The following is a 24,394-nucleotide window of genomic DNA, read 5'->3' as shown; positions in this document are numbered from 1 at the left end:
CAAAAACATCATACTTAAGTGCTTATCGGATAAACTAGACTATTTTGCATTTAATGCACTTATAAGACACATTGATTAACATACCATACTCTACAATACTTTTATTTGCTTTCCGCCATCATTATTCTATTATGAAGATGACTAAAATTTCTCAAATGCTTTTGAATAACATAGGAATATTTTAATTAGTTAAATAGGTACTAACATCATAGGTCATTAAAGTGCTAGTACTGTTATAATTGCAAAATCTTTTAATGCTGGCAAAAACATAGGTACCTCTAATTTGCACAATTTTGTGACTATTTTAGTAAGTAGAAAAGAGAGATGAGTAAGAGATCTAAACATTATTTCTTTTGAACATTTTTGTGAATGAATCTATTACTTGCTTATTTCTCAGGCTGTAGATCATGGGATTTAATAAAGGAACTATGACAGTGTAAAATAGAGACTCCATCATATCTTGGTCATCAGCCCGTTGGGATGCAGAGCCCACGTACATGAAGGCGAGGGGCCCATAGTATAAAGATACAGATAAGAGATGAGCTCCACAGGTGGAGAAGGCTTTTCTTATGCCTTTGACAGACTTCTTTTTCAAGATTGTAGAGAGGACAAATGTATAAGATACAAGAACAGTCCCAATGGTGAAAACTTGAATTGAACATGAGAAAATAAAAACCATTGGAAAGTTAGTAGAAGAATCAGTACAGAAAATTTTTAACAATGGGATAATGTCACAGTAAAAGTGATGTATTGTGTTGGAATTACAGAAGGTTAATCTGTATAAAAAACCTTCATGAATTAAAGCATGAAGAAGGCCACCTAGAAATGACAAGATTAATAGCCAGATGCACAGTCCATTGGTCATAATGACTGGATAAAGTAAAGGTTTGCATATGGCTACATAGCGATCATATGCCATTGTTGCCAAGAGAAAACATTCTGTGGTTACACCAATTGCAAAGGAAAAAAAATGTATCCAGCATTCAGAGAGAAATCAACTTACTCTTAGTGAAGAAGTTGATCAGCATCTTCAGAGTCATGTGGATGATAACAAATCATCCACAAAAGCTAAATTCTCAAGGAATAAGTACATTGGGATATGAAGGTGAGGGTCTTTCCGGATGACAGCAATCAGACCAAGATTCCCGAAGATGGTGATGAGATATATTACCAAGAATGCCAGGAACAGGGGTATTTTCCAGTGAGGTTGATATAAAAATAATGTGAGAACAAACTCTGTCAGCAATGTTGCATTTTCCTCTTCCATGTCCTCACTGCATGTCCTCTAAAATAAAATGCAACAAATGAAAGGCAAATTTGCAATGGCATTATGAGTTGAATCTGTGGAAGACGTGTTGAAATAAACAGTGCGATTATAAGAGACCTCTTAGTTTTTTACCATTACCATAAAAAAGAAATCCTATATTTAAGGTGTTAAATAAATGAAAAAATATATATATTTTGGTTTAAAAATTGGGTAGTAATATGCATTCTCTGGTATACTAAATTTATGTGCACACTCTTATGTGGTAGAATAATCCTGTGTCTGGTACATGAATGGAGTTCCTGGGGAACAGGTTTTTGAAAGATCTGGATAAAAATCAATGCAATAAATGCCATGTGAAGATTCTTAAACTTTATATTTCATAATATAAGAATGCACCAAATACTTTCAGATGGGAAATTTCATGCACTTGTGTGTGAAGAGTTCACCAAACAGGCTTTGTGTGAGCAATAAAGCTGTTTATTTCACCTGGGTGCAGGCAAGCTGAGTCTGAAAAGAAAGCCAGTGAAGGGAGATAGGGGTGGGGCTTTTTTATAGGATTTGGGTAGGTAGTGGAAAATTACAGTCAAAGGAGGTTGTTCTCTGGCTGGCAGGGGTGGGGGTCATAAGGTGCTCAGTGGGGGAGCTTTTGAGCCAGGATGAGCCAGGAGAAGGAATTTCACAAGGTGATGTCATCAATTAAGGCAGGAACTGGCCATTTTCACTTCTTTTGTCATTCTTCAGTTACTTCAGGCAATCTGGATGAATACGTGCATGCTTGGGTTCGGAGGTCTGACATTGCTGTCTTCTTATATTAATAAGAAAAATAAAACAAAATAGTGTTGAGGTGTTGGGGCAGCAAAAATTTTGGAGAAATAATAGGCGGTATTTCTCAGGGCTGCCTCAAGTGGGATTAGGGGAGGCATGGGAACCTAGAGTGGGAGAGATTAAGCTGAAGGAAGATTTTGTGGTAAGGGGTGATACTGTGGGGTTGTTAGAAGAAACACTTGTTGTATAGAATGATTCTTGATGACCTGGATGCAGTTTTGTATGAATTGAAAAACTAAACAGAAGACACAAGGTCCAAATAAGAGAAGGAGAAAAACAGGTATGAAAGTACTAAAAATTGGGAGGACCCACGACAGTGTAAACCAGCAATGTAAACAAGAGCAGAGCATTTATGAGTAGTTGAGAATGGTGAATAGAAGTATGACTAGACAGAAGATAGTAGAGATGACAAGTATTTGGGGTGCAGTCCAAGTTGGGCTGGTGACTGGAATGAGACTGGGGCCTAATAAAAAGGAGTGTCTATACAGGAGCTCAATTGAGCTGTACCCTGTAGCATTCCAAGGACAGGCTTGAATTTTGAGAAGGGAAAGTGGTAAAAGTATTGTCCAGTCTTTTTTAAGTTGGTGGCTGAGCTTGGTGAGGTGTGTTTTTAAAAGACCATTAGTCCATTCTACCTTTTCTGAAGATTAAGGAAAGTAAGGGCTATGAAGGTTTTACTGAATACTAAGAGCCTGGAAAGGGCTTGGGTGATTTAACTAATAAAGGCCAATCTGTTATTGGATTGTATAGAGGTGGAAAGGCCAAACTGAGGAATTATGTCTGACAGAAGGGAAGAAATGACTGTGTTGGCCTTCTCAGACACTGTGGGAAAGGCCTCTACCCATCCAGTGAAAGTTTCTACCCAGACCAAGAGTTATTTTAGTTTCTTGACTCGGGGCACATGAGTAAAGTCAATTTGCCAGTCCTGGGCAGGGGCAAATCCCCGATCTTGATGTGTAGGGGAGGGAGGGGGCCTGAACAATCCCTGAGGAGTAGTAGAATAGCAGATGGAACACTGAGAAGTGATTTCCTTGAGGACAGATTTCCATGATGGAAAGGAAATGAGAGGTTCTAAGAGACGGGCTAGTGGCTTGTAACCTACATGGAAGAGGTTATGAAATGATGACAGAATAGAATGGACCTGTGAGGCTGGAAGGAGATATTTTCCTTGGTCTAAGAACCATTTGCCTTGTGTGGGAAGAGATTGATAGGTGGAAGTTTCAGTGGGGGAGTAAGTGAGAGTGGCCGATGAGAAGGAGAAAAACTGGCAGTGAGGGACAGAAGTTGGAACGCTAGCTGCCTCTTTAGCTACCTTATCAGCATAAGCGTTGCCTAGAGCAATGGGATCTGATGCCTTTGATAGCCGTTGTAGTGAATGACTCCAGCTTCCTTTGGAAGTAAAGCAGCCTTGAGAAGAGTTTTTATCAAAGAGGCATTAATGATGGAGGACCATTGTGTAGTGAGGCAACCTCTTTGTGCCCATACAACAGCGTGGTGATGCAGGATATGAAAGGCATAGTTACAGTCAGTATAAATATTGACATGTATTTCCTTTGCAAGAATGAGAGCTCGAGTTAGGGCAATGAGTTCGGCTTGCTGAGAGGTAGTGGAAGAGGGCAGAGTGGTAGCCTCAATGATAGATGTGGAAGATACCATAGCATAGCCTGCCTTTGCTGGTGCGTGACGATTAGGCCTGGTGGAACTGCCATCAATAAACAAGTGTGATCAGGGTGAGAAACAGGAAAAGTGAGAAACAGGAAAGAAGGAAATACGGGGAAAGAAGTGAGAAACAGGAAAGAAGGAAATATGGGGAAATGGGGTGAATGTCAGGTTGATCAGAGAGAAACAGTCATGGGGGTCAGGTGTGGTGTCCAGAATAATGTGGGAGGCTGGATTGAAGGAACAATCATAATTGTTGGGAGACTCAACAAAGATTGAGTATAACTGAAGGAGCTGGGGAGCAGAAAGTATATGCGTCAGGTGTGAGGAAGAAAATAGATTTTGGAAGTTATGAGAACTGTAGAGTGAGTTGAGCATAGTTTATGATTTTGAGGGCCTCTAAAAGTATTAGGGTGGCAGCAACCACTGCACGGAGACATGATGGCCAGCCTAAAACAAACAGTAAGGTCAAGTTGTTTCGACAGAAAGGCTACAGGGCATGGTCCCAGACCTTGTGTAAGAATTCCAACTGCACAGCCCTGCGTTTTGGCTGTGTGTAATGAAAAGGGTTGGGATGAGTCAGGGAGAGCTAGAGTGGGGGCAGTCTCTAAAGCTGTCTTCAAGGAATGGAAAGAGGAGTAGGGAAAGGATTTAGGATCTGTGGGGTCAGCTAGGTTTCCTTTTGTGATATATAACGGTTTTGTTAGGATGGCAAAACCAGGTATCCAAAGGCAAAAGTATCCAATCATGCCCAGGAAGGAAAGGAGTTGTTGTTTTGTAGAAGGGGTCGGGGTTCGAGGGATCAGTCAGACACAATTGGCAGGAGAGCATGTGTGTTTTTGTAAAGAATTATGCCAAGGTAGGTAACAGATGGAGAAGAAATTTGAGCTTTGGAGGGGGATACCCATATCCTTTGTAAAATAAATGTTGAAGGAGCAGGAGGGTGTCTTGTTGAGAAGATTCAAAGGAGGGGCTATAAGTAGAAGGTCATCAATATATTGAATAAGGTGAGAAGCGGAGGGGTGGAAAGAAAGCAAATCATGAGAAAGAGCTTGGCTGAATTAATAAGGGCTGTCCCTGAAGCCTTGTGGCAGTACAGCCCATGTAACCTGCAGGGGCTGATAGGTGTCAGGATCAGTCCAGGTAAAAGCAAAGAGAGGCTGGAATGAGGGGTGCAGGGGAATAGTGAAAAAAGCATCTTTAAGATCAGAATAGAATAATGAGTTGTGAAGGAAGGTATTGAGGACAAAAGAGTGTATGGGTTGGGCACTATAGAGTTGATAGCAAAACAATTTGGTTGATAAGGCACAGATCCTGAACTAACCTGTAAGACTTGTCCGGTTTTGGACAGGTAAAATGCAGGAATTTAAGGAAAATTTATAGGTTTTAGAAGCCCATGCTGTAGCAGGCGAGTGATAACAGGCTTTAATCCTATTAAAGTATGCTGTGGGATGGGATATTGGCATTGAGTGGGATAAGGGTGATTAGGTTTTAATGGGATAGTAATGGGCATATGATTGGTTGAAAAGGCGGGAGTAGACGTGTCCTATACCTGTGGATTAAGGTGGAAAGATACAAGGGGAGGATGAGAAGGAGGCTTTGAACTGGGGAAAAAGGTGGCAATGAGGTGTGGCTGTAGCCTAGGAATAGTCAGGGAAGTAAATAATTTAGTTAAAATGTCTCGACTTAATAAGGGAGCTGGGCAGGTGAGGATAACTAAAAAGTAGTACATAAAAGAATGTTGGATTTGGGGAGTTTTAAGAGGTTTAGAAGCCTGGCCGTCAATACCCACAACAGTTATGGGGGCAAGGGAAACAGGCTGTTGAAAAGAAGGTAATGTGGATTGGGTAGCCTTCATATTAATTAAGAAGGGGATGGACTTACCCTCCACTGTAAGCATCTGTGATGGTCCATTAGGCTTCTGAGGTGTTCGGGCAGCATCAGTCTTCAGCTGCTAAGCCGAGAAGATCCGACAAGGAGTCAGTCAGAGCCTTGGGCTAGTTGGACAGTCCAATTTCCACTGGGGTCCCGCACAGATGGGACATGGCTTAGGAGGAATCCCATGCTGTGGGCATTCCTTGGCCCAGTGGCCAGATTTCCAGCACTTGAAGTAAGATCCTGGGAGAGGAGATCCTAAAGGAATGCCTGACTGCTGTGGCTTAAGTGTTTTGAAGTTCTTGTGTGCTGGAGTTGTGGCTGGGGTTTCTCTCACAGTAGAGGCAAGGAATTGCAGCTCAGAAATACATTGCTACTTGGCTGCCTCTACTCTATTATTGTACAACTTGAAGGTGAGGTTAATTAAATCCTATTGTGGGGTTTGAGGGCTGGAATTTAATTTTTGGAGTTTTATTTAATGTCAGGGGTGGATTGTGTAATAAAATAAAATGCATATTGAGAATAAGATGGCCTTCTGACCTTTCAGGGTCTAGGGCTGTAAAGTGTCTCAGGGTTGCTGCCAAACAAGCCGTGAACTGGGCTGGGTTTTTATATTTGATGAAAAAGAGCCTAAACACTAACTGATTTGGGAGAGGTTGGATAAAGAAAAAGGAGCATTAACCTTAACTATGCCTTTAGCTCCAGCCACCTCTTTAAGAGGAAATTGTTGGGCAGGTGGGGGAGGGCTAGTCATGGAATGAAACTGTAAGCTGGACTGGGTGTGGGGAGAGGAGGTGATAGAAGGATTACAGGGTGGAGGAGCAGAAGCTTAGGAAGAATTGGAGCCTGATTCAGCCTGGCAGGGAGTGAATTGAGGAGCAGTCTGGGGATGAGGGGAGAGGTCAGATGGGTTGGTAGAAAAGGAGGATTGAAAAGTCTCAGTGATGCTTGGCGTTGGGACTGAGGGGACAGGTGGGAGGGAAAGAAGGAGGATTTGGGATGAGTTGCATTGGGAACAGAGACTAGGGAGGGACCGATGTGTAAAAGAATGCCTGGACATCAGGCACTTCAGACCATTTGCCCTTTATGACAAGAATTATCTAGATCATGCAGGATGGAAAAATCAAAAGTGCCATTTTCTGGCTATTCGGAACCATTGTCGAGTTTGTATGGGGGTTAAGTGGCATTGCAGAAGAAAATAAGGCATTTAGGTTTTAGATCAGGTGTGAGTTGAAGAGGTTTTAAGTTCTTGAGAACACAGGCTAAGGGAGAAGGAGGAATTGAGGGTGTAAGGTTACCTATAGTGAAGGAGGCAAGCCCAGAGAAAAGAGAGGGTAGAGACATAAGGAGAAGGGGTGGGGGGGGTGCTTGCCCCCAGGAAAGTGAAGAAAAAAGAGAGGGTAGAGACATGGAGCGAAGGGATGGGGGGTGCTTGCTCCCCAGGAAAGTGGAGAGAAAAGACAGAGTAGAGACACAGAGAGAAGGGGTGGGGTGTGCTTGTCCCCCAAGAAAGTGGAGAGAAAAGAGAGGGTAGAGACACAGAGAGAAGGGGTGGGTGGTGCTTGCCCCCAAGGAAAGTGGTGCTTGACACTAAGGGTGAAGGATCAAGGCAGGCATCCTGGCCGTGATCAGACACCTCTGAAACGTGGGTGAATAATCAAGCAGGCATCCCCACAGTGGTTAAACACCAAGGGAAGACTGTCTTCCCAAGTCTGTGACTGGTGCCGGAGTTTTGGGTTCACGGATAAAACGCGTCTCCTCTGTCTCTACCAGAAAAGGAAGGGAACTGAAATTAAGAGAAGGGAGAGATTGAAGGATGGCGCCAAGATTGAAGGGAGAAAGAGGTTGAGGGATAGTGAGAGAGATTGGAGAAGAGAATAAAAAGAGGCCACTTACCCAATTTAAAATTGGTGAGATGTTCCTTGGGCTGGTTGGTCTGAGGACCAGAGGACGTAGGTGGATCTTTCTCATGGAGCAAAGAGCAGGAGGACCAGGGATTGATCTCCCAAGGGAGGTCCCCCGATCTGAGTCACGGCACCAAATTTCACATGCGTCTGTGTGAAGAGACCACCAAAGAGGCTTTGTGTGAGCAATAAAGCTTTTTAATCACCTGGGTACAGGCGGGCTGAGTCGGAAAAGAGAGTTAGCAAAGGGAGATAGGAATGGGGCTGTTTTATAGGATTCGGGTAGGTAGTGGAAAATTACAGTCAAAGGGGGTTATTCTCTGTCTGGCAGGGGTGGGGGTCACAAGGTGCTCAGTGGGGGAGCTTTTGAGCCAGGATGAGCCATGAGAAGAAATTTCACAAGGTACTGTCATCAGTTAAGGCAGGAACTGACCATTTTCACTTCTTTTGTCATTCTTCACTTGCTTCAGGCCATCTGGATGAATATGTGCAGGCTTGGGCTGAGAGGCCTGACAGGAAATGCCATCATAATATATTTTTTAAATTTTTGATAGTGTAGAAAATATGCTGTGGGATGGGGAAATTGGACTAAGGGGTACTAATTAGAAACTTGTTACTAAGGTCCCAGTGGTCCCAATCAGATCACATATAAAAATGATCTGGGAGGGTGTTTTATGAAAAATATAGATTGTGAGAATTTAATGTAGAAATTGATTATTTCAGAAATGAGTTCTAGAAATCTGCATTTAAAAAATACCCTCAAGGTGATTCAAATGAGTGCTAGGTGTCTTGTCCAGGTGTGATATTACATTGGAAAAGACGGTAAGACAAAGAAAAAGATTCCAAAGAATCTAGAATGTAGATTCTCTAGTATTCTGTGACATATTTGGTGGGAAAGAAGTGGTAATAAATGAGATAAAAGTCACTTGGTGACTGGGTAATTGGTCATTAAATATTGAGGATGGGAACTCAGATGTGCTGGCAAGTTCTTGGAGTAAGCATCCTGCAGCCAACTAGGTGAGATCCAATCAGTAATATGAGCCTGTTAGAGCTTAATAGAAATAATTACTTGGAATCATTGTGGTAGTCAAAGGCATAGTTAATGATGTATCCACTGGAGAGTAACAAAGAAACAAAAAGAGTGGCAAGAAAATCAACTGGAGCAAGTTATGTTAAAGAGATAACAAAGTGGACATATGTCCTAGGAATGGCCAAGATGTGATCTTTTTTGCCATCCGAGTCTTGGTGGCTGTCAGAGGTTACCTACTGCTCTAGAAGCCAAAAGAACTAGAACTCATTTTTCCATTCTTCTTGTTTGTAGAGTGAAGGGACCTGATCTAGGATGGCCAATGAAACACACTGATCCTACATTCAGAATATGGGGAGAAAGAGAAAGGTTTTGGTTTCAAAAGCAGCCTGTGTACTCTTTATATCTAAAATAAAAGTTGAAATGCAAAACATTTTAAGAAGCATATTAAAAGTTTATAAAGGCAATGGAGGCCATTTATTAAATTGCCAACACCTGGAACCCCTTTCTACCACATGGGTTTTGGTGGCAGACAAAGAATTTCACCTAGATTTGTTCAATCAAACCCACACTACATACAGTTGGATACAGAGAGATAGAGACAAATGCACATGGACAACAACAACAAAAAAATAGTGCAAATGCAGTTGAGGCAAAAACATTAAGATCCCAGCATGTGCATCCTGTATCTACAACAATGCCATTGAAAGTATGAGCTGTGTCATTGGAAGTACAGCAGCGGAAACAGCCACTCATGAAGTTCCTGTTGGGAAAGGATTTGGGCTGCTGGCTGGCTGCTTTACTTCCTTGTGTTCCTGCCATTATTTTCTAGCAGATTTCTCCACCTTCCCTACCATTTCTATACTGGAATCAATATCCATTCAATAACATTTTACATTGCAACCCAAAGCCCTAGATGTTCAAAAGTGTAACAAAAGAGATAGTAGAAAAGGGTACTGAGCAGAGTGATCAAGGGAAGAAGCAGGAGAGAACTAGAAAGCTGAGTGTTGTGGATGGACATAAAGAGAGGTAAGATCAGTGTGACCAAGTGAAGCACAGGGAAAAATGACAAATGCCCTAGAGGACAAGGAGTGCAGGGAATTCGCTGTGTATAGAAATGAAGTAATTTTTAGTGGCCTTAGTGAGAGGAGTTTCCCTTATGTAATAGAATAAAAGTCAGCAATACAAAGTGAAGGGGAAACAAGTAGCACAGCAGTGAGGGGATGAGGTACAGTACTCTACGACATGTGGAGAATAATTGGCATTTGTCTGCTGCTCATAAACTAATGTTTTTTTCTCCAGTACAATATTTAAGAAAAAGTTATCAAAAGTAAAGATTGACAAGTGAAAGGAGAAAAGGCATAGGAAATGTGGAAATGGAAATTTGCCTAGGTGAAATAAAACAAGGAGGAAAAAATTAGGCACAGAATAATCACGTCATAGACGGTAAATGCGAGAAAGACAAGTCAGTAAAGAAGGAGACAGAAAGAAGTACCCTGGTGTTCTTCCACTCATCAGAGCCGTATCATTTTGGCACATTGGCTGGGAAAGGAAATTCATTCATCAGACTGGTGAGTATGGAGTGGATCTCAACTTTAAATCTGATCTTTAATTTTAGGGCACTCTTCCAGCTATCCTGTTGCCAAGCTTTCTTTCTCTTTCTATCTACAGTCTCTTAACCCTGTCTCTGTGTGTCTAATGTGCAGGAATCTTTACAGTTCAAGGAAACAGTTCTGTTAGAAAAGATCACGAATCGCATCAGGCAGTAACTCAATAAACATCTCTCTCTACAGTTTCTCTGGTGAGCACATGGTATTTCTAAGCCACCTAGTGGAAATAAAAATCCTCTACATGAGGCACACTTTGTTCCTCTTTTTTCCTGGTAACACCGCAGCTTCCTTTTACACTGTTAGACATCAGGCTCTGGGCCTCTTATGGGAAGGGGATGTTTCTGCCTTTAGCAGAGAGGATTAAGATGACTTCTGTAGCCAAATGTTAGTCTTGATATTGTCCCACTCACAGGAAAATGGCCATTTGGTTCCTACATTCCCTTAAGGCACCTATTCTGTCCCCTATTAAGACAGTACTTAAATTAATAAGGGGATTTTAAGTCCGGAAGTTAACTGGAACCATTCTTCTATGGGTAAATGCTTTAGCATGGGCTATAACAGCAGGATTTAGAGTTCAATCCAGCACACCCCCTCCCTTAAACGGGCCTTGCCCAATTACGTGATTTTTCTTGAAATCCATTTTTTTTTTTTTTTTTTTTTGGAAAGCACACAGGTCACACAAGTCTAGGAGGTCAAAGGGAAATAAAAGGAAGAGGACTAAGGCTCCTTGGGGACAGCATGACTATGGCCCAAAAGTTTAGTTCCTCTGGTGTCATGCTTTGGAGGGTCATGCCTGCAGTCATGGGCGGCACATTGAAATGGGTGCCTGGATTCAGGATCCAAGGAGAGAAAATAGTTGGGGGGACATGCTCTACTGGATCACATACCAAAATGAAGGAGACTAAAAGACTGCTTTTATTCTCTCTTCTCTTTCTAAATGGGTAACAGATCATCTTCAATATGCACTCCCCTGGAGTGTATTTTGAAGCACTGGGACTCCTTTGACCTTAAACTTTGAAGAAAAAGTGGCTTATTTTCTTTTGCACAAGGGCATGGCCTTTTTTACTACACCTTTGTAAGTGTTGCAAAATCAACCCAGCTCTTTTAGCAATCATATCAGGCAGTCATAAAGAGAATAATTCCCCAAAATTACAGGAGCAAGTTCCAGGGAAACCATCTGAGGATTCCCTTGTTTGGAGCTCCTTCAAGTTCCCTTCTCATTTCAGGACCTTAGACAAGTAAAGGGAGACTTAGGCCGATTTTCTGACTCTGATAGGCATACAGAAGCTTTCCAAAATTTACCTCTGGTATTTAACCTCTCATGGAGGAATGTTATGCTGCTCCTAAGCCAAACCCTAACTGCAGCTAAAACAGGCAGGTCTGCAAGCAGAAGAGTGTTTTGAAGATAAGCAATATGCCTCCTACAGTAGGCTGAAAGAAAAAAGAGAAAATAGGGAAGGCAAAGAAATAGGGGAAACACGATTTCCAGTAGGAAAAGAGGCAATACGTCTTAACAACCCTAATTGGAACTCCTTTCTATGGCGTTTTCCTTCTTTCATGGTTTAAAATGGCTTCTATCTCTTTTTTAATGTTCTTCCAACCTGGAAAAAAACCTTAAAACACTTGGCTTAGAGTTGAGCTAGGTGGGCAGAAACCGAGAAGCCTAATATGCTGGCAAAAGTTTAAAAATTTCTTACCAGTTGGGCTTTTGAATTCTCTCTCCCTGTGCAAGCCGGTAAAAGGGATAATAAGGATCATTGTTTATCTCTGTAAATTTATAATTAATGACAAAAGATTTGTGAGATTGTTCTTAAGCTGTAGACTATCTGGTGTGCTTTGCATCTCTTTCTGTATGGTTCTGTCAAAGAAAACACATTTTACTTCAGGATGCAGGCCAAGGACCCCATAAGCCTACTGTTTGAGCCAACCCAACAAAACGGTCAGTAACAAAGTTGGCTACAAACCTCCATCTTGTTTCATGTCTTTGGGAACATGACCTGTAACCGCGTGGCAATACTGTGTTTTAGTCTCCGCCATTTTACAATGGTGGCTGTCTTCTTGTGCTAAGTCAGTTCCTGGGTAAGGGCCACAAAATCAGATAAGCCAGTTTGTCAATCTGGGTGGTGCCAGTTGGTCCATCAAGGGCAGGGTTTACAAAACATCATAAACACTGGTCTCAAGAGCAGTTTAGGAAGGTTCAAAATCTTGTAGCCTCCACTTGCATGGCTCCTAGGCCATGGTTTCTAATCTTGTGGCTTGTTTCTTGGTCTGGTCCCCAGGCAAGAGGGTAGTATATCTTGGGAAGCAGCTGATGTCATATTTGTTTTAGACTATAAACTGTAAACCAGCCTCCTCCCAAAGTTGGTTCAGCCTATGCCCAGGGATGGGCAAGGACAGCTTGGGGGCTGGAAACAAAAAGGAGTTGTTTGAGTTGGATCTCTTTCACTGTCGCTCGGCCAGAGTCTGCAGGACAGACTCAGCAATAACCTAATTAAGACTCATTGATTTCACCTGAGAGGTTGCTTTCTGTAAAGTTCAAAGGCTGAAAATCTTAACTGCTTGGCATGGCTAAAGTCAAGTAACATGGGATTTGAAAGGATTTTCTTAAAGAGTGTTCAGCTTAATTAAAAGTGAATATTCAATTTATAGGTATATTTAAAAGGCCTTTTTGTTTTTCTCTTCTTGGCTCTTGTTTTCTGAAAATGTCCTCTTTTCTTTTCAGTTGACTGAATTATTTTTCTCGATTTTTTGTCTTACCACTCTTAATGAATTCATGGGAGGCCTTAAGATAACTTATGGTAGTGTGGGACTCCTTGGGAAAACAGAGGAGGCCTCACAGACCTCATTTTGGGGAAAAAAAAAAAAAAACTATTTTCCTCATGAAATCCCCAAAATTAAAAGCAGGTAGTTCCCTGTCAGAATCGAAATCTTTATTCTGTTATGCATTGTGTTATCTACCATTTTGAGTTTTGGGGGTAGAAAATTACTTCACATTATGAGAGAGCTTTGATGTGTAATAAATAGGTAGAAAATACACTGTAAATGATGGCTAATAGTGGTTATAAATCAGAGAAGCATGCCCTTGGCCACCTGAAAGATAAGGAAACATCCCCACCCCACACTAAGAGATATGCTAGTTCTGAGCAATTTTATCCTACTAATTCTGCCAGGTAAGAAAAGTGAGTAGGGTGCCCATAACTCAGAGGTTTCTTTGTTGAGGAAAATCAAACCAATGAACTTCATAGACCCCCAAAGGGAAATTCTATATCTTGGATTAACACCTCTAAGTAGAGGAAAACCTACATGAACTTAACAGTCAAATCAAAATTATTGACAGGCTCAGAGAAAGTGCAGGCCTCAGCCCTGGGTGGCTACTATCCCTCTTTAATGAATTCCACTCTTCTTTATGGAATTGGCTAACCCCTTTGGTAAGCCTTCTCTTGCTTATATGTCTTGTATTAATATTTGGACCCTTTATACTCAATATTATAACTCAAATTGTTTCTTCTCATGTAGAAGTAATCAAGCTCCAGATGGTGCTGCAAACTAAACAACGCAAGGACACGCTGTTCTTCCAAGGACCTTAGATCACCCCCAGGAGGAGCCCTAGTGCCGTTCCCCATCTGATGTCCCTTTCAGCAGGAAATAGCCAGAAACAGTCATCACCCAAAACCCCCTAACAGCAATTAGGGTGATATTTCCACAGGTGGGAATGTGGTAGGATTTATTAAGAAATTATTTTAGACAGATAAAAAGGAAAAGAAATCCTCGAAAAGTTTTTGTTTCTTTTTAAAGCAGCTCCAGAAAAGTTTCCATGTGTGTCCATGTCGTTTTATCCAATTCAACGAGAGACAAACAACCCTGGTGTTCCTCCACTCATCAGAGCCATATCACTGATTCAGGAAATATAAAGAAAAAATGGTAATAATTCCACGTGGATAAAGTGGAGATCTTCAACTGGGCATTGTAGATTTAAATGTGTATGTGAAATACAGATTATTCCACAGTGTGCTATGGACTTCAGAATCATAAACATTAAGTCACTGTAAGCCAGTTCTAGTTTTTACAATTGAAATTACACTTTATGCCACAGTTTCCCACAATATGTTTCACTTCTGACATTTTATGCAAACTTCAGTTTGTATATAAAATTAGATGTTCTTCATCAGGAAGAATAGCTAATGGATGTTGGGCTTAATAACTAGGTGATGTGTTCATTTGTGTAGCAAACCACCATGGCACTCATTTACCTATATAACAAACCTGCACATATACCACAGAACTTAAAATAAATGTTGATTTTTAAAAACTGAATGCTCCATGTATACCTATGTAACAAACCTGTACATTCTGACATGTATCCCAGAACTTAAAGTATGATAATAATAAAAAAAACTGGATGCTTTTAGTATTTTGATTAGCATAGTCTCATCTGAGCTAGTCGTGATTTTAATAAGGCCAGTGATCTAGATTCCCTTCATAAGCCAATCCCAAGTAAAATTGTCCACCTTATGAAACTGTAGCTCAAACTCCAGATATTTTCCTAACTTTCAGGTGAGCGGAAATCTGATGAGAAATTTTATTAGGCAAAGGTCAGGGGAAAAGAGAAGAAAAAACAAAGACAGTCTTGCAATGTATTCCCTCATAGGTGGTGTTCTTACACTGCCTTCAAAATGTCATTCTACCTTTCTATCCAATTAGAATGTGTGTGTGTGTGTGTGTGTGTGTGTGTGTATTTTTTCCATAGAGGCTGGGTGTGAGTCAATGACTAACTTAACTCCAATTGCTTCTTCTGTCTATGTTACCACCAAATGAGTTCTTCTTGCCTGCTACCTGGTTAGAGCCAATTATCAAGACAGGTGAATTGCAACAGGGGAAAAGTTTAATGCACACAATTCCAATTTATTACCTGGCTAAATGGGAAAGCAGAGTTTAATTATAACTCAAGTCAAACTCTCCAAATAGTCAGAGGCTAGAGTGTTGGTTTTCTTTTCTTTTCCTTTTTCTTTTCTTTTCTTTTCTTCTCTTCTCCTCTTCTCTTTCTTTCTCTCTTTCTCTCTCTCTTTCTTTCTTTCTATTTATTTATTTTGTTTCTTTTTTTGAGACAGAGTCACTCCATCACCCAGGCTCAAGTGCAGTGGCAGGAAGTCTGCTCACTGCAACCTCCTCCACCTCCTGGGTTCAGGTGATTCTCGTGTCTCAGACCCCCAAGTATCTGTGATTACAAATGTGTACCCTCACACCTAGCTAATTTTTGTGTTTTTAGAAGAAACAGGATATTACCATGCTTGCCAGGCTGGTCTCAAACTCCTGACCTCAAGTGATTGGTCTGCCTCAGCCTCACAAAGTGCCGGGATTAAAAAAATGAGCCACCATGCACGCCAAAGGCTAGGGGTTTTTAAAGACACTTTTTCAGGAAGAGGGTTAGGAAATGGGGAATGCTGATTCATTGGTTTGAGGATAAAGGTGTATGGAGTCAAAGTTGAAGTCTTGTAGTAAACCAGTTTCTGGAAAAGAGCTACAAGACCAGACACGCAAGATTACCAGTCCGAGTGGTGCCAACTGTTTCATCAGAATACAGGGTCTAAAAATATTAAGTTTTACAATAATAATGTTATCTACAGGAGTGATTAGGGAGGTCAGGACTCTTGTGGCCTTTAGCTATATGACTCTGGAGCCATAATATCTAATCTTGTGGCCTGGGCCCCAAGCAAGGAGGAGGTTTGCTTTGAGGGGGGGCTCTTGTCGTCTTTGTTTCAAAGTCAAACACTATAAAGTAAATTCTTCCCAAATGTAGTTTGGCCTACACACAGGAATAAAGAAAGTCAGCTTGTTTAGAAGTACTGTCTAATTTTCCTGTTTCAGATTCACTGACAAAATATTCCTATGTGAGTTTTTTCTCATTTTCATAATCTTTGCAATGGCAGTTTCATCTATATTTCTCTATATTATCCTCTAACTCATAACTCTGAGTCTACTAAGGCTTTTGTTCAGTTATGTTTTCACCTGTAAGAATATAAAAAAAAAATCTAGTCAATTACCGTATAAAGTCAGTTCATCAGATCAACCAAGCCTGCCTTCTCTTAACCAATTTTTGCACCTTGGTCAAAATCTGAGCTCAGAGCAATAGTGAAAAATATTCTCTCCCAAACATATGCCCCAGAAATTTTCTGTGGAATTTCTAATTCTTGGATCATATGATTTAGGACCCTTTGATCTGTATCAGTTTATTCACATGATCCTGGAACCTAGTGAAGCCTGTAGCTGAAGCTAAATGTTGCATACCTAAGATAGACAGCAAAGATCCAATCCCTCAATCTTCCAGGGAAAGACCAAAAGTGCTGAGGAAATAAGAAATAATCTCTTAGAATCCATCCCCAAAGTATTTCATCAAAAACTCACTTGTCTGTCATGCAATCAAAGAAAAAAGGATAAACGAGTCTCTGAATATAAGGCAAGATTAGAGGTACTATTTGTAAAACATTGTGGTCAATCTATGTTCATTTCAGGAGTAGAAAATCCTTGTCCTATTCAATGATAAGATCCACCCTGAAATCTTTAATGTAGTTACAAAACAAAAACTGGAATGATATGTGAATGATGAGGCCAAATAATTACCAAAATATTTTACCTATTGGCATAAAGACTATTTTGATTTGGTTGTTTTGAGATTCCCTTTAGAAGAGAAATTTAAAACAATCTCCATTTGTAAGAGATCTACATATCTGGTCCAGGAAGGGTAGTAGGACTAAACCTCTAAATAATGGAGAAGGTATTAACTTTATCTACATCACAAAACCTACCTTTGTTTAAGGTGGTTATCTTGGCTCTCTTGTCTTAACTGGGTCTCTATCAACACTCTTTTTGTTTATTTGTTTTGGAAAACTGTGGTACTTAAGTCTGAAATCTAAGCACTGTGACTTTAACATGTAAATATTCTTACATGTCTACTGTAAGGTATGAGAACTTTATATTTTATATGCAAATTTCAAAGACACATCACATCTGAACAAAAAAGAGGCATTTGTAAATGGGTCAAATGAAAAATAGTAAAAACATTTTCCAAAAATATTAATAAAAAGCTTTGGTCATCTGGGCAAGACATCTTAACTTCTTCCAACTATGAGAAGAACAATTCATGTCTAGAGAGTCTTATAAATTATTTTTTTTCTCCTTCTTTCTTTTTTTTTTTTTTTTTTGACAGAGTTCCACTCTGTCAGCCAGGTTGGAGTGCAGTGGTGCAATCTTGGCTCACGGCAACCTCCATCTCCTGTGTTCAAGTGATTCCCAAGCAGTGGGGAATACGGGGGCACACCACCAACCCTGGATAATTTTTCTATTTTTAGTAGAGACAGGGTTTCACCATGTTGGCCTGGCTGGTCTCAAAATCCTGACCTCAGGTGATCCACCCACCTCAGCCTCCCAAAGTTCTGGGATTATAGGCAAGAGCCACCATGCCCAGCCTTGAGTTTGTTGTTATTGTACCTGACATGGGGCTACAATTTTAGAATGAACTCTATATTTGCTTCTTTCTGTAAGTTTATGTATGTCTATTTGTTGTATAGGTGACATTTTGCTACCTTTGGATGGTATTGCAAAATTAATTTGTAATCTAGTTCTATTCATTTGGCCTACAGAAGAATATATGCTTATATGAATTAAGGATTCCTTAACCTCAGAAAGATGGAAATTCACCAATATATTTTTAAGGTTCACATTATCTATGATAATCTCTGTTAAGTCAAAGCTACTTCAAGTTTGTTGGTTTAACTAAAATAGACATCTCTTTAGAGTTTTCAAAATTAAATATAATACAAACACACAACTTTTATGTTAGCTGAGTTTACTAGTCAAATAAGTTTATATTATCTCTAACTGATGTTTAAATTCAGAAAACTAACAGTTCAACCTAAACACCTATGTGAAAATGTGATAGCATTTACTTCATATATATCAGGCACAGCAATAAAACAACAAAAACATATATTTGACTTTTAGATTTTTGCTTTCATGATGACTGACTGACATAAATGTGCTGTATAGTTAACAAGAAAGTAATATGAGAGGTAACTAGTTTTGTCTAATGTTTATGAAATTTTCATGAGTAACCCAAACAATTTAGAACAAGTGAATTAAGTAGCTCTAAGTACAATAAAAGTTTATAAATGAACTTTTAAACTATAACTATGTTTACTAATAGATCTGCTTAAAAATGCCACCCCTCTTCTCTCCGATAAATTATACCCTTAGAGTTTCACACAGTTGAATTAAATTACCAATAGCCATTGAATATCTGAATTATTTCCAAATAAGAAAAAATATTAAAACGTTAATTGCTGAGCATATACTTATCTACTTTGTACTTCTTGTTACAGAAGAAATAAAAATATTTGTGTTCATTAGCAAACATGTCCTGTGCCACATGGAAGAATTATATAACGGGAAAGCACATGCTTCTAGAAAGTATGAAATTGTATATTCAGAGATTTGCCAATCTGTAAAATGCTGGTGTGATGCTTATTTGGCAATTGCTTATGTCCCAGAAAAGAAAGTTACTAAGAGTTAAGAATTATAATTAATGTGTGATAATCATCACTACTAAATAACGTAAGGGAAACATCCCTGTATGCTAAGTATCCGAGAAGTGTATTTCAAAATGAATGAGGGAAGAACAGAAACCAAGTGAACACAGAAAATTGGGAAGTGAAAGAGAATCTTGCATGGTCAAATCGACTAGAATTGAATTTATTGTAAGAGGTCTTAATATTAAAAGTAAACCATTGTAAAACTATAATTTGGTCTATTCTGTTAAAATGAAAAGTTTTCACAGTGTATTGGCCTGCTGTCATTGGAAATTGGTAATGTTTATTCTTTACATTTTAAGTAAGTGGCCTGGAAAACAAATATTTTATATTTTATCAAGACAATTTTCTGATTTGTTATCTTTTTTAAATTTTATTATTATTATACTTTAAGTTTTAGGGTACATGTGCACAATGTGCACGTTTGTTACATATGTATACATGTGCCATGTTGGTGTGCTGCACCCATTAACTCCTCATTTAGCATTAGGTGTATCTCCTAATGCTATCCCTACCCCCTCCCTCCACCCCACAACAGTCCCTGGTGTGTGATGTTCCCCTTCCTGTGTCCATGTGTTCTCATTGTTCAATTCCCACCTATGAGTGAGAACATGCGGTGTTTGGTTTTTTGTCCTTGCAGTAGTTTGCTGAGAATGATGATTTCCAGCTTCATCCATGTCCCTACAAAGGACATGAACTCATCATTTTTTATGGCTGCATAGTATTCCATGGTGTATATGTGCCACATTTTCTTAATCCACTCTATCATTGGTGGACATTTGGGTTGGTTCCAAGTCTTTGCTATTGTGAGTAGTGCCACAATAAACATACATGTGCATGTGTCTTTATAGCAGCATGATTTATAATCCTTTGGGTATATACCCACTAATGGGATGGCTGGGTCAAATGGTATTTCCAGTTCTAGATCCCTGAGGAATTGCCACACTGACTTCCACAATGGTTGAACTAGTTTACAGTCCCACCAACAGTGTAAAAGTGTTCCTATTTCTCCACATCTTCTCCAGCACCTATTGTTTCCTGACATTTTAATGATTGCCATTCTAACTGGTGTGAGATGGTATCTCATTGTGGTTTTGATTTGCATTTCTCTGATGGTCAGTGATGATGAGCATTTTTTCATGTGTTTTTTGGCTGCATAAATGTCTTCTTTTGAGAAGTGTCTGTTCATATCCTTTGCCCACTTTTTGATGGGGTTGTTTGTTTTTTTCTTGTAAATTTGTTTGAGTTCATTGTTGATTCTGGATATTAGCCCTTTGTCAGATGAGTAGGTTGCGAAAATTTTCTCCCATTCTGTAGGTTGCCTGTTCACTCTGATGGTAGTTTCTTTTGCTGTGCAGAAGCTCTTTAGTTGAATTAGATCCCATTTGTCAATTTTAGCTTTGGTTGCCATTGCTTTTGGTGTTTTAGACATGAAGTCCTTGCCCATGCCTATGTCCTGAATGGTATTCCCTAGGTTTTCTTCTAGGGTTTTTATGGTTTTATGTCTAACATGTAAGTCTTTAATCCATCTTGAATTAATTTTTGTATAAGGTGTAAGGAAGGGATCCAGTTTCAGCTTTCTACATATGGCTAGCCAGTTTTCCCAGCACCATTTATTAAATAGGGAATCCTTTCCCCATTGCTCGTTTTTGTCAGGTTTGTCAAAGATCAGATGGTTGTAGATATGCAGCATTATTTCTGAGGTCTGTGTTCTGTTCCATTGATCTAGATCTCTGTTTTGGTAGCAGTACCATGCTGTTTTGTTTACTGTAGCCTTGTAGTATAGTTTGAAGTCAGGTAGCGTGATGCCTCCGGCTTTGTTCTTTTGGCTTAGGATTGACTTGGTGATGTGGGCTCTTTTTTGGTTCCATATGAACTTTAAAGTAGTTTTTTCCAATTCTGTGAAGAAAGGCATTGGTAGCTTGATGGGGATGGCATTGAATCTATACATTACCTTGGGCAGTATGGCCATTTTCATGATATTGATTCTTCCTACCCATGAGCATGGAATGTTCTTCCATTTGTTTGTATCCTCTTTTATTTCACTGAGCAATGGTTAGTAGTTCTCCTTGAAGAGGTCCTTCACATCCCTTGTAAGTTGGATTCCTAGGTATTTTATTCTCTTTGAAGCAATTGTGAATGGGAGGTCACTCATGATTTGGCTCTCTGTTTGTCTGTTGTTGGTGTATAAGAATGCTTGTGATTTTTGTACATTGATTTTGTATCCTGAGACTTTGCTGAAGTTGCTTATCAGCTTAAGGAGATTTTGGGCTGAGACAATGGGGTCTTCTAGATATACAATCATGTCATCTGCCAACAGGGACAATTTGACTTCCTCTTTTCCTAATTGAATACCCTTTATTTCCTTCTCCTGCCTGATTGCCCCAGCCAGAACTTCCAACACTATGTTGAATAGGAGTGGTGAGAGAGGGCATCCCTGTCTTGTGCCAGTTTTCAAAGGGAATGCTTCCAGTTTTTGCCCATTCAGTATGATATTGTCTGTGGGTTTGTCATAGATAGCTCTTATTATTTTGAGATATGTCCCATCAATACCTAATTTATTGAGAGTTTTTAGCATGAAGGGTTGTTGAATTTTGTCAAAGGCCTTTTCTGCATCTATTGAGATAATCATGTGGTTTTTGTTTTTGGTTCTGTTTATATGCTGGATTACATTTATTGATTTTCATATGTTGAACCAGCCTTGCATCCCAGGGATGAAGCCCACTTGATCATGGTGGATAAGATTTTTGATGTGCTGCTGGGTTCAGTTTGCCAGTATTTTATTGAGGATTTTTGTGTCAATGTTCATCAAGGATATCAGTCTAAAATTCTCTTTTTTGGTTGTGTCTCTGCCAGGCTTTGGTATCAGGATGATGCTGGCCTCATAAAATGAGTTAGGGAGGATTCCGTCTTTTTCTATTGATTGGAATAATTTCAGAAGGAATGCTACCAGCTCCTCCTTGTACCTCTGGTAGAATTCAGCTGTGAATCCATCTGGTCCTGGACTTTTTTTGGTTAGTAAGCTATTAATTATTGACACAATTTCAAATCCTGTTGTTGGTCTATTCAGAGATTCAACTTCTTCCTGGTTTAGTCTTGGTAGGGTGTATGTGTCGAGGAATTTATCAATTTCTTCTAGATTTTGTAGTTTATTTGCTTAGAGGTGTTTGTAGTATTCTCCGATGGTAGTTTGTATTTCTGTGGGATCACTGGTGATATCCCCTTTATCATTTTTTATTGTGTCTATTTGATTATTCTCTCTCTTCTTCTTTATTAGTCTTGCTAGCAGTCTATCGATTTTGTTGATCTTTTCAAAATACCAGCTCCTGGATTCATTAATTTTTTGAAGGGTTTTTTGTGTCTCTATTTCCTTCAGTTCTGCTCTGATTTTAGTTATTTCTTGCCTTCTGCTAGCTTTTGAATGTGTTTGCTCTTGCTTTTCTAGTTCTTTTAATTGTGATGTTAGGGTGTCGATTTTGGATCTTTCCTGCTTTCTCTTGTGGGCGTTTAGTGCTATAAATTTCCCTCTACGCACTGCTTTGAATGTGTCCCAGAGATTTGGTATGTTATGTCTTTGTTCTCGTTGGTTTCAAAGAACATCTTTATTTCTGACTTCGTTTCGTTATGCACCCAGTAGTCGTTCAGGAGCAGGCTGTTCAGTTTCCATTTAGTTGAGTCGTTTTGAGTGATTTTCTTAATTCCGAGTTTTAGTTTGTTTGCACTGTAGTCTGAGAGACAGTTTGTTATAATTTTTGTTCTTTTACATTTGCTGAAGAGTGCTTTACTTCCAACTATGTGGTCAATTTTGGAATAAGTGTGGTGTGGTGCTGAAAAAAATGTACATTCTGTTGATTTGGGGTGGAGAGTTCTGTAGATGTCTATTAGGCCTGCTTGGTGCAGAGCTGAGTTCAATTCCTGAGTGTCCTTGTTAACTTTCTGTCTCATTGATCTGTCTAATGTTGACAGTGGGGTGTTAAAGTCTCCCATTATTATTGTGTGAGAGTCTAAGTCTCTTTGTAAGTCACTAAGGACTTGCTTTATGAATCTGGGTGCTCCTGTATTGGGTGCATATATATTTAGGATAGTTAGCTCTTCTTGTTGAATTGATCCCTTTACCATTATGTAATGGCCTTCTTTGTCTGTTTTGATCTTTGTTGGTTTAAAGTCTGTTTTATCAGAGACTAGGATTGCAACCCCTGCCTTTTTTTGTTTTCCATTTGCTTGGTAGATCTTCCTCCATCCCTTTAGTTTGAGCCTATGTGTGTCTCTGCATGTGAGATGGGTTTCCTGAATACAGCACACTGATGGGTCTTGACTCTTTATCCAATTTGCCAGTCTGTGTCTTTTAATTGGAGTATTTAGCCCAGTTACATTTAAAGTTCATATTGTTATGTGTGAATTTGGTCCTGTCATTATGATGTTAGCTGGTTATTTTGCTCGTTAGTTGATGCAGTTTCTTCCTAGCCTCGATGGTCTTTACATTTTGGCATGTTTTTGCAGTGGCTGTTACCGGTTGTTCCTTTCCATGTTTAGTGCTTCCTTCAGGAGCTCTTTTAGGGCAGGCCTGGTGGTGACAAAATCTCTCAGTATTTGCTTGTCTGTAAAGTATTTTATTTCTCCTTCACTTATGAAGCTTAGTTTGGCTGGATATGAAATTCTGGGTTGAAAATTCTTTTCTTTCAGAATGTTGAATATTGGCTCCCACTCTCTTCTGGATTGTAGAGTTTCTGCCAAGAGATCCGCTGTTAGTCTGATGGGCTTCCCTTTGTGGGTAACCCGACCTTTCTTTCTGGCTGCCATTAACATTTTTTCCTTCATTTCAACTTTGGCGAATCTGACAATTATGTGTCTTGGAGTTGCTCTTCTCAAGGAGTATCTTTGTGACATTCTCTGTATTTCCTGAATCTGAGTGTTGGCCCACCTTGCTAGATTGGGGAAGTTCTCCTGGATAATATCCTGCAGAGTGTTTTCCAACTTGGTTCCATTCTCCCCATCACTTTCAGGGACACCAATCAGTCGTAGTTTTGGTCTTTTCACATAGTCCCATATTTCTTGGAGGCTTTGTTCATTTCTTTTTATTCTTTTTTCTCTAAACTTCCCTTCTCACTTCATTTCATTCATTTCATCTTCCATCACTGATACCCTTTCTTCCAGTTGATCACATCAGCTCCTGAGGCTTCTGCATTCTTCACGTAGTTCTCGAGCCTTGGCTTTCAGCTCCATCAGCTCCTTTAAGGACTTCTCTGCATTGGTTATTCTAGGTATCCATTCGTCTAATTTTTTTTTCAAAGTTTTTAACTTCTTTGCCATTGGTTTGAATTTCCTCCTTTAGCTCGGAGTAGTTTGATCATCTGAAGCCTTCTTCTCTCAACTCGTCAAAGTCATTCTCCATCCAGCTTTGTTCCATTGCTGGTGAGGAGCTGCATTCCTCTGGAGGAGGAGAGGTGTTCTGCTTTTTAGAGTTTTCAGTTTTTCTGCTCTGTTTTTTCCCCATCTTTGTGGTTTTATCTACTTTTGGTCTTTGATGATGGTGATGGACAGATGGGTTTTAGTGTGGATGTCCTTTCTGTTTGTTAGTTTTCCTTCTAACACACAGGACCGTCAGTTGCAGGTCTGTTGGAGTTTGTTAGAGGTCCACTCCAGAC

At 39.7% G+C, this 24,394-nt stretch overlaps 1 long non-coding RNA gene and 1 pseudogene across 2 annotated transcripts; both read right to left on the bottom strand.

The window, feature by feature from the left end:
• Positions 1-337: 337 nt before the first annotated feature.
• On the bottom strand, positions 338-1,267 carry LOC100611262 (olfactory receptor 5H14-like; annotated as a pseudogene).
• A 417-nt stretch (positions 1,268-1,684) lies between these two features.
• Positions 1,685-7,851, bottom strand: LOC129143672 (uncharacterized). Of its 2 annotated transcripts, none has more exons than XR_008547382.1 (3): positions 7,523-7,851; positions 5,636-5,705; positions 1,685-2,072 (listed from the first exon to the last, which is right to left on the bottom strand). It is a non-coding gene; the product is annotated as an uncharacterized LOC129143672 (long non-coding RNA). The 2 variants fall into 2 exon arrangements; XR_008547383.1 differs by having other exon boundaries at positions 1,685-2,069.
• Positions 7,852-24,394: the final 16,543 nt, after the last annotated feature.

This window comes from Pan troglodytes, chromosome 2 (assembly GCF_028858775.2).
Source record: "Pan troglodytes isolate AG18354 chromosome 2, NHGRI_mPanTro3-v2.0_pri, whole genome shotgun sequence".
Lineage (NCBI taxonomy): Eukaryota > Metazoa > Chordata > Mammalia > Primates > Hominidae > Pan > Pan troglodytes.
The sequence above is the reverse complement of the archived record's forward strand: the minus strand, read 5'-3'. Positions and strand labels throughout refer to the sequence as shown.